Genomic DNA, 11,537 nt, shown 5'->3' on the forward strand with positions numbered 1-11,537 from the left:
TGCTGTGGTGCAGAGTGCCTCAGCTGCAGAATGGCTGTCTTTTTAGGCAGTTAACTCAAGAGCAGTGATAACAGAATTGTTTAGAAACTGTGAAGAGGAGATTTTAATAATCTAGGTAAATATTAACATTTTCTCTCCTAGCTCTTCTCCTTACCTGCTAGAAAGGAGCTTTTCCAAGCATGTTAAATTTTATGGAAGTTGTGAGAGCCTGTTACCCATGTATAGGTACACACACATACACACTACTGTCTGGTCATCAGTTCCTCTGCAGAGTAATAGGTGACCTCCAATCCTAAGTAAAATCCATGCTCTGACATAAAAATACCATTTCATTTTCTTACTGATGCCAGGGCCACCTGACCTAAAACACACATCCTTGAAGCATTTAAAACTTGATGTTTCACAGTAGCTGCAATTCATCTTCCAGCAAAATTAAGTCCTGTTTCACAAGATTGGCTTGTCATCTGCTCTTGACTTTATCTGTGTTTATAACCCACCTTCTCACATCATTAATCTTCTTCTCTGTGTATATTTATGATATTTATATGTTGTTGGGTGTCTCCAGAATGGTGTGAACGTAAATGAAGTTATCTGACTGGCAATTCTGACTGTCTCACAGGAAAATACCAGCCTACCTTAACCTTCTCGGGGGAGGGGTCTCTTCCTTTCACCAGCAGCAGACATACTCTGTGATGACAAGTGACTTGTGGATGATCCTTGTGGTAGATTTCATCTATGCTTGGCCATTATAAATCGGAAATGAACAAATCCTAGAAATTTCAGGATGTTCAGACTCGAAGGTAGAGTTTTCTTTTCTCTGCTCAATTCTTCTTTCTTCTCTCTCACACATTCTGACTTTGGAGCTTATCTCTGAGCCTAAAAACTTCAGAGCTTGAGCTCTAACACCTAATCAGAGGGAAGATTGGAGGAAGAGGTGTCTGCAGGTTTATTGCTGCATTGCTGAGCTGTCATGTTTGTACTTACTGTCACCAGGTACATAATCATGAGGAGTAATTCATGCATTTTAGAAGAGGCAATTCCAAGAGAGCAAAAAGCTTCATCCAAAGCAGCAGGTAATCTTATAGAAACTGTGTGGTAAAAGCAATCAACCATTCCAGCTGCACCGCCATCATCACCATCCACCCTCTGCCAAACTCTTGTAAACAGTTAAGGACAAAAACATGCCACCATCAGAGACAGATGGTTCATGACAAAACAGACTCTGCCCTCTCAGTCCTCTCAGACCACAAAATACCTTTGAAAGACAGGATTATGGACTGCAACTTATAACTTTACTTAATACTAACAATCATGGATTCAGCAGAAATGGTCATTTAAGGTACATTGCAATTTTCCATACCCTCTGTCCCTAGTTAAATCCTTGTGGTCCCACAGGCAGTAATTACCTGCAGTGCCTTGTGTTCTGCAGAGGATAATCATCTTCTCACGCTGCCTTTGGTAAAATCCTGTCTCTGCCTAATCACTCCTGCCTTTCTGAAGAAAATAGCTAGAATCACAACCTGTGGGATGATAGGATCCTGTGGCACCCTGATAGCCACCCCTCTGCTCCTTTATCTGCAGTAACAGGGCTCTGGGTATGGGCCTTTTCTGAGAGCTCTGAATGCCCCTGAACTGTCCTGTGTTAAATCTCCTGGGGAACTTGGTGTCTTGACTTTAGTACTACACACAGCACTAAATGTGCTGTTGTAAACTAATCCCTGCCCCTTCATCAAGACTTCTCATGGGCAGATCCCCTCCCCTCGCACCTCGCCTCTTCCCCTGCCTTCTCTATAAATGGAGCATATCCCTTGGAGCTATTTCTTGTCTTTAAACCTCATTACATTTTCACTTTTATTTAGTAGATGGCAGTTCATCTCTAAAAAATAACATGCTGTAGTGACTCTGAGGGGTATTACATAAAATATTTGAGGTCCATGTCAGAAACAACAATGAAGTGACAGCATAGGTGAGTGAGGAGCTTCAAGAGAACTGATCCCTCCCTGGCTCGGTCTCAACCAGAGTCCTCAGCAGTTAATGGCTGAGCAGGTTTCTTGCAGCAAATTTCCCAGCCATGAAGCAGCACCTTCAGTTTCTGGTATTCACCTCCACTTTCCCAGCTCTCTTCATCTGGCCTCTCCGGATTTATTGTCAAGAATCACTCTTTCTCTTTAGGAGTAAATCATCTCTGCATGATTGAAGATGATTTTGGGGGGAACCAACCCAGTATACAGTGGCCACAGAACAACCACAAGCTGGCTTAGCTGCCCTTGGTTACAAGCAGCACCCGGATTTGACTTCGCTTGGGTGTTTGCTGGCTTACAGCCACGGCTTTCCACGCTGCGCAGTGGAGCAGAACGGTGAAGCCATATAAGTGTAAGGCAGAGATTGTATTTTGGGTTATGTCAGATTATCAAATTCTCAATCTCTGAATCCGGCGTAATCATTGTTTTATTGTCTGTGTCCTCTTTTAGCTAGAAGTGCACTCTGGAAACAGACAGAAGCATTGTAAAGCCAGCTCTTGCTACCCAATTCCTTCCTAAAAGGAGTGTAGATTCCACCTTAAATGTTTTTGACTACTGCAAAGATAGAGATGGTGAAGAAAAGGACTGTAAGAATTATATAAAAGCAAAAGCCTTGCCAATTGGCCTTAAATACTAGTAAGGCTGTAACTAGGGCCATGTTCCATTTGTGCAGAAGAAGGATGAATGATGGAACTACAAATTCATAAGTATTTACTCTGCCTTTTGGATCAAACAGAAAAATATCTAACAAGCTCCACTGACATGGACTTGCAACTCAGCAAATTCAGACTGGAAGGGAGTTATAAGTTTTTAACAGTCAGTCATTAAAACACTGCAAAAATGACCCTATTAATGTACTAGCTTCTCCTTTGCTTGCAGTCTTAAAATTAAAGGGAAGTTGGTTCCCTAAATGGCTCAGAGACACTGAAAATATTGTCAGTAATTCCTAGGCAGAGATGCCAAATCTCCCTTAGAATCTAGGAATATGTTCATCAGTAAATGAAAGCTGAAAATCTATATCTGCTTGTGAAGTGAGTAATGATGGGTGCTGCTCAGTATTAGGCTATAATGCTGCCTGCAGGATTTTGGTGACAGCATGATCAATGAGAGTGGTGCAGTTTGAATCGGAGTATTTATTCATATGGAAAGGGAGTGTTTAGTCCTTATGTTCCCATTTACCAGAGCCCAGTGACAGTACCTGATTTCATATTGTGATCTGTTGTGCAGACTGGAAATTTTGAGAAAAGAACAGATCTGTCAGCAAGATTATTTAAATAAGCACTGTCGGGGACTTGTGCTCTCCCCCGTTCCTCCCTGGTTCAGTTGTGCATTTCAAGAGAACAATTTTGAAACTTATGGTAGCTGATCCTGGCTGTTAAACAAAAATTAAGGCTAATATTTGTCTGTGGGGTTAATTCTCACTGCTGGGACCAGATTGCACCCTTGGAAAAAGAAATAATTGCATCTGTTTGCTGAATTCAGCAGTCTGTGAATATTCTCCTGGTGGGAAGTGCTCCCCATCTTGATGCACTATCAATCATCTTTGAGAGTCAACAGGGTTTTATGATACCAAACTTGACATTTCTGAGTTTCTGCTGGCTCCCACCATTTACATCAAGGAGCAAAGAAGAGAAATGCTGACTTCAGATGCTACCAGCAGGCTGCACATCCAGCGCCACCAGCAGGGCTATGTAGACTGGGTAGAGAAGGTTATTGCTGCAGTTTCCAGGTCATCCTTTGAGGTTCAGCCAACTTCAATGCAATCTGCTTGGGATTCCCTGTGTGGACCAGGAGGGAATTAATGAGCAGCCTCAGCCTGTCTGGGGACCCCCGAAGGTAGTGTTCATCTCCAGGGACTTACACAGGGACTGATCAGCTTGGGTGGGAACTTGTCGGGAGGACAAGTACTGAACACATCCTGTTTATGTGACCAATCTAAGGTTGAGTCTGATGTGGGAAGACTCTCTTGTTTGTCTGGCTGTTTGGTACCACTTCTTTCATTCTGCATGGTGATGTTGGCTGGTGTGTGGGCTCTGCAGATTGTGGAAGACTGGGAAATAAAAAACTAGACTTTGTTTTTTGCTTTAAGTTTATTTGGAGTTTATAAACCTTGGAAGCTGTGGAGAGGCACTGCTATCCTGGAACCAGAAGGGGAAAGGCTGAGGGATCTGGATAGGAATAGGATTAGGTCAGTCTGTCACCATGCCAGCAGTGGGATCAGGGCTGTCAGTAGCCCTTCCAGGGAGGAATGTGTTGAGGGGGAAGAAGAGCTGGACCAAAATGCTGTTTAAACATTCCCAGTCCTCATGTGCAATACGGTTGGGAAATACTACCATAAAATAACTCCATCTGTAGGTAAAACATCATATAGGGTCAAGACAGTACCTTGACAGTTGACTACTGACCAGTATACCAAAGCTGTTGGATGCCTTCCTTTTGATAATCTAAACCACCATTTTAGCTACTGAGGATGTCAAACACATTTAGAGGTACAGACTAACATACTTAACACACTTCACCTTTCTCTAACTCATTACACATTTAGTAAATATTTAGGGTTTTTTCCCAATATTTCTCAAGCATGCTGACTTCTCAGCTTGATGTAAAGTTGGCTTGCAGTGACCCAATTAGAAATCTGGGCACCTCCAGTGTTAATTTCAGCAGTAAATTTAATTAAGAGCAAATATTTAGATGCAGAAATAGAATATGAGGTTGGCACTGGCATCTGTCATCAAAGCCTCCTTAAACTTAAACCCATTTAGATCTGGAAAGAATGCGGGATATTCTTTAGAAGGCAAATATCCCTCAGACTCTATGTTCTGCCACAGCACGCTGCCTACCACCTCAGTAACAATATCCACCACCTTGACAGAGATGTGAAAGTGAGACTGAAGGAAAGGTCCATTGTCTAAGAAAAGGTTTCAAGGGAGAAATGACCCAAAAGAAAAGTGAATGGGAACGAAAAACCCGGCAACACTGGTGAGTCTATGGAGGTGGCAAATTCACTGTAATGTGCGAGGGAGAAATGTCTGGCTCATATTGCTGGAAGTAGAGGTTCAGGCTGTCTAACAGCCGGTGAAACTCCAAAGGGAAGATCAAAGGCTTGACTATTAGCTGTGCTAAATTCCTGTTAGATTTCTCTTGTAGATCAAAGGACCCTTTAAATAGGGAGGAGCTGATTCCCGTGGAAATATCTTCTGCTCATTACTGGCCTTTCATGCAAGCCCCAGCTTAGTGGTGAGATTTGGGCTACTGGGATAGGGCACAAATGTGCCCCTTGAAGCTTTCTACTATGGAAGGAAGCAGCTTTGGGGTTGCTCTAATCTACACTTGGGGTTCAATAGGCCCCAGTGAGTTCCCCAGTGTGAGTAGCACAATACACTTCAATTAAAATGGACTTAAACTCTCCTCACCAAAGTATTCCAAGAGTTTAACTGATATTTGTATGTCAGAGCTCAACAAATGTGACCAGTATATTTGAAGAAATTCTTTTTTTCTAACCGCCCTCTTTATTCTCTCCTGTTTTTTTTTTTGTCTTCAGATGATTGACTTTGAGCACAGTTCATAACAAATACATAAGTAGCATTTTGGAAATTGGTAAAAAAAGTAAAAGCTCTCAAGCTTCTGCTTTGTCAGCACAGGGGTCGGACCCTCACTGTGACCTCCATTGAACAGACTGACATTGTTCATTAAAATGGAACTTCCCAAAGGAATTGATTGTTCAAAGGAAGCGATTCTCTTACTTTTCCTCCTTTTCTTGCTCTTTCATGTAATACAGTTATTGGATGTATTTCACACAGGTAGCTTCAGAGATAATGTAGCAACCAACTGAAAGAAATGGAAAGTCAATATAATGGCATGTTTACAGCTGGATCTGGTTCTGGAAAACCTTAATCTCTCAGGGGAAGACACTACATGATGCAAAGTGTGGAAGTTCGAGTTAGCAAACTTACAGCAGGACACTGCACACATTTTTAACTGTGAGGTCAATTGTTGTTGCATTGAGTTCTCTTGTGTATGAGATCTCTGCTATTGCACAGAGGTATCAAGCAAGAGGAACCTGTCGGGTCGCACAAGCATCAATCCAGGAAAATCATTTTTCCAGCAGACTCCAGAATGGATATCTGTGTACATATGTGGCACTCAAGTGTCACGCAAGTACTGCTGTGGTTTTGCCTTTAAGGTCAGGCAGCAGCTTCTGCTCTCATGCAAATCAATTGCTGATGAATGGGAGAAGTACAAATGTAAAGGTCAGAAAATAAACAGAATAAATCTGAAACATCAAGACAGCTGTACAAAACATTTTTTCCCAGTTTGCACACTTTTTTAAAGTCAGTGTGTCATGGCAGATGGACACCTTTTTCCTGTCCCACTCATATAAAACAAGTATTTACATTTCTTACAAAACAGGTGACCTAGGATTTAGTTTTCTCAGGGAAGGAACACCAAATTGGATGGTCACCTGTCATGATGACTTGTTGACTACTGTCTAAGACTAAGCATTTTATAAATGTTCATGAGGCTTTAAATCTACAAATCTTTTCTCCTGACTTCACTTTAACCTAATATTTCTAGAAGTATCTCTGCAGAATCTGTTGGCTGCTGCTGTGAAATCTGTTGGCCTGTTAGACACAGAAGCCCACAGGAAAGAAGGTGTTCACCTATGACTAAAACCAGACCCTTGTCATCCTGTCCTATTTTAATTCATAATGCTGAATTTGCTTCTGTCCCATCTCACTCTTATATCCAACTCTTATATCCTTGGTTGCAGAGGTGACAGCAATGGAAGCAAACCCTTCTGAGTGGCTGCAGGGCATTTCATTTTTGGGTGATGCATGCCACATCAAGAATGCCATTGTCATTCTGGCAATTAAAAACACATAAATTAGGAGATTAGCCCAACAATTAGGTGCAGTGAATATCTCCCAGATGATCTTTTCTCCCTGCAGCGTGCAGATCTGTTCATTTCATGGATAGGTATGTCTTTTTCTTCCACATCTGTTGAAGTTCTGATGCCAGGTATTTAATTACAGCAAAGCAAGCAACTTGAGATCCTTCTTCAATATATAAGGCAAAGAATTATGTTAATGGGTATGTGAAATCAGCAGGGCCCAGTGGATCAAACTTTGCTCTGGAAGGGACATATGGCATATTTCCATCCTCAGTCCCTTTGCTGCTTTAAGTGCCACATATACCAAATCAGCTTGTTCCCTCAGTGTCTCCATCTGGAGATAGAGGAAAACAGGAAGAATGAGGAAAGCATTCACTACTTTGGATTATTGAGATTGATGTATATAAGGTGTGTAATAGGTCAGGCCATCGTAAGTCCAATTTCTTAGCATACTCATTCATATGTGTATCAGTGAGCGGTCCAGGCTGCTGGATCCCATCAGTGCCAAAGCCAAAAGGACCTGGCTAGTGTCCACTTACTGCCTTGTGTTTTATCCTGTGACACTTATTCCCTGGATCACACCTCCTACTCTGAGCATCCTCTCAGGGTGTAAATTCTGACATGTGTTTGCCCACATCTCAGGCAATGGTAGCTCATGCTTCATGTTCTTGTGATTCTTCATAATTATATCTTGTTTGCGGTTACCTGATTTCTTGTGTAACCCCTTGAGGGATGATGTACCTAGAAAGCACAAACACAGCCTTTGCAAGAGGAATTTTTAACTACATTTGCTTTATTGCTGCACAGCACTTCAGAGTTCGTGATCTTTGCAAAATACCCAGAGTCCTTAGATGCAAATGTACTCATATGGTCTTGCTCCCTTGGCAGTCTGAAAGCATCTCTGTGTACCAAACCTTGCAGTCTGCCCAGCCATCACCCAGTAAGCTCTTTTTGCACATAGACCCTCCCCTCCAGCTGTCTCAGAAATCCTCCTCCACATCTCGTCTCCCTCCTCTTCCACATATGCCTGAGCTGAACAGCTGGAGCTTATCCTTGCACCCAGCTTTTGGGTAGAGAATTGATGGGTGGTTTCTTGACTTAAGGCAGTAGATGTTGTTCCATGAGCAGATGTGACTGTTCAGTCCCTTTCTCCTTGTGTTTGCTCATAATGATAATTCTGATGTTAGAACTTTTCCTGGAGCTGATAATAACTTCAGATGAAGTTCATAGAGAGGTTGCATTTTCTCTGCTGACTTCTAAACTTAAAGTAGAAATTGGTAGGCAGGTGCCCATGCACAAATTCAGAAGGTGGAGAGGAGTTTTAACTCTTAGTGCAAACTCATCCTGCTCTGTCACACCACAAGCTCTGTACCAGACCCCCACTACCTGACAGAGTCAGTACCAAGAAATTGCATGTCCCTAATTAGCCAATTCAATTGATATCACTAATACTAAGAAAGAAGGAATTTCCTGACTTGATGGTGTGAAAGCCTTGCAGTTTTAGCAAGCTGTTTCAGTGCTCTCTGTTGCTAGAGCACAGGAAAAAGGCAAAACCCCAGCCAGAATCAGTGTGATCCTGTTTTGTCTATCAAGGGCCCCTGTGATCACAGAGCATATTTCTCACCCTGCTCAACATTTTTTTTCAGGAAGAGCTGACATAAGTTGGCAAGGACAACAAGCAGCCCTTCCTTCTCACTCCTTCTCCAACCAGTGTCAGGAGCAAATTCAAGGACTCTTTGATAAAGTGAACCAAGATACGATCACAGCAAACCCTTGGTGCTGTTTTGTATTCTGCCCCACGGTGTAAACTGCAGGCTGCTGTGTCAGGCAAAGCAAAGCCCATACCTATGGAAGCTGAACATATTGCTAAAGCAGATCTATAAGGCTTCCTCCTTTCACTGATGTAACTATGGTTTACCTTGGTTTTCCAAGGTGAAAAGAGAGCTGGTTGAACACATAATCCATCAGCCTTTGGGGTATAGTTAAAAACACTACGGTACCAAAGTTAAAGTGGTGACTGGTGTCTAAAACTCAGAGAGGATTTGGTGGAAGCAGAAAACAGAAATTCCTTCTGGGAGCGGGTGTACCACGTGGTGAGCTATCACACAAGGTATAGTGAGCAGCGTGCATGATGCATGCGTGAGTGCCTGTCATTTAATGGATGACTGCACAGAAATGTTTCCTGTGATATTATATGGATGTCCCCTATGCCTCCAATCCAAAATTCTGGTAGCTTTTCCTTTTACCATTTTATACCATGGAAACATGCCTCTTTCCATTATAAATTTGCCTTATGCTGACACCTCTTTCTGCCACATTAAACATGAAGTTTCCTTACTCAAGACCTCTTGCAATTCAAGGACAAGCAGAGAGAGAGAGATTAGAGAAAAGGAATAGAGAAAGAACAGGTTTGTTTTTTGTTTGTTTGTTGAAGACAATTAGTTTCAGTAGGATGAAAGATACTGTATGATGAGGAGCAAGAGTTGCCCATCTAAGAGTCATTCCAGTCCTGTGTTTCTTTGTGGGTTCATTGTAACAAGCTGCCTGGAAATACAGTGTTCACAAAGGATATAAATAAAGATGTGACTCCGTCTCAATCTCTGGCCCACCTCAGCTCATGAGCTTCCTGCATGTGGAGGCAGCTGGTGGATTTATCATGGGGCTAAAGCAGGACCCAATACCCTGGCAGCACCGAATACAGAAGGCTTGTTTTCAAGCAGGAGTTCAACCCCACACTACCATGGCAGCACTCTGACTGGTGTGGTCATCCCTTTCTACTTTTGAGACAATGAGAAAGGATGCAAAACTACGGTGCGCATCTCACCCATAATACAATCGAAGGCTGGGTAGGACGGTAATGAATCCTTGGCCTGGCCCCCTGCATCACACATCCCAAAAGAAATCATCATCTGGATTTCAGCATCAGATTTTGGTCGAGATTTTCAGTATTTCTCATCAAATCTTATTATTTAACCTCAGAAATAACCTTCCCCTTCACCTCTGAAAGTTAGGTACTTGAGTGGCTTCAGAGAACAGGGGGTCTCTTGGCTCTCTGATTGAGGAAATTGGAGCAGTAGTTGTTTTCAGGGTGAAAATGTTCATATGTGGTCCCTGACAGGACAGGTTTTTTCACATTTAATTGGAGGAAGGAAAGTGGAGGGTGGAGGTGAATGGATAGATGGACAAAATCACCTTTTGGAAGTAAGCTGAACATTACATTTTTGTTCAACAGAAGGAAGGAAAAAGACATTTTACAGCCTTGACAAAGCTGAAAAGCAGCTGCCCTCAGCCTTCAGCATTCACTGAAACTCTAGATGAAGTTTGCAACCATGTCTCCAGAACCTGTAGAAAAAGAAAAAGGTAATGTAATTATGCAATAGACAACATCAGCTGTGGATTGATTTTACTGTGGTACCGATGGAATTCCTTCAGGACTTGGGTTGTGCCAATCACAGCAGAAATTCCCCTGTAGCCGAGGTGCTGCTGGGGTGAGGAAAAGGGGAACCTCACTACCCTGTATGGTCCCGGATGCTTTTGTGGAGCAACTCATTGGCCTGGGTGGCTCCATAATGGACAGGTAGTGGACAGGTGTGGTATTAACACAGGACTTTCTCTCTTAGGGCAAGAAAGTGAGCCATGTGGACCTGCCCTGTGCAAGTATGAGTGGGTTTGTGTCTGCAGCAGGGGTGTTCTGGAATATGGAGCTGTGCAGAGGCTCATCTCTGCACAGAGGGCTAAAGCCACACAGGGCAGTCCCAGTTTGTGTGGGATGTGTTTATGTTGCAGCAGTTTTCAGAGGCCATCTGTGCAGGCAGTGCCCCATGCTGACCCTTCACCACTATGAGCTCCTGACCCTTCATAGGAGATCTGCCAGCAAAGTGTTTTCCTTCACCGTGTTTCTCCCAACCCCACTTCCCTGAGCTTGACTGGAGCTCCTCACTGCTTTAAGCCACTGGCATAAGTAAAGTAGGGTAGGTTGGGGACCAGTAAGGGATCTACTCGTCCCTCTGATTATCTGCCTGTTCATCTGCTTGCCCTAGGACAGGGCAAGGAGCTGCTTGCCCACCCACTTTGCCTTCCCAAGTGCTGCTCTGACATATTTGCATCCGTGAGAATCCTAATTGCTTTAGGACAGTTGCATCCCAGCATAGCAGGTCTGGTTGAGTGGGTGCTCTTGCATGATGCAGCTTCTTTGAAGGGTTTGAATTCTAGGGTTAGCCACGGATTTCCTTGCTGGGAGCGTGCTGGGCTGGCCCTGGGGAAGCCGGTTTAGGGCCAGCAGGTGTGAGGGAGGTCCAGCCCAGCATCGTCCCGGGGAGGCAACAGAGGGCAAAAATGTCCCTGACCCTGCGTCTGCCCCTCGGGGCGTGTCGTCCTGGGCATCCGGACCGAGGTGGTGCGGGGAGGGGTCGGGAGAGTCTCCGCGTGCCCCCACCTGTCGCGCCAGCGGTGGCACATCTGGGCGGCGCGCGGCGGCGCGTCCCCCCCCCCCCGCGGGGGCGGCACATCTGTCTCCATGGCGACGGGGCGCGGCGGGGGGGCCGCGGAGCCACCGCCCCTCCCCGCCGCACCGAGCGGCCGCGGACCGAGCGCAGGGCGGCGGCGGCGCGGGGCGGGGGGCCCGG

This window comes from Corapipo altera, unplaced genomic scaffold (assembly GCF_003945725.1).
Source record: "Corapipo altera isolate COAL_440 unplaced genomic scaffold, ASM394572v1 56, whole genome shotgun sequence".
Lineage (NCBI taxonomy): Eukaryota > Metazoa > Chordata > Aves > Passeriformes > Pipridae > Corapipo > Corapipo altera.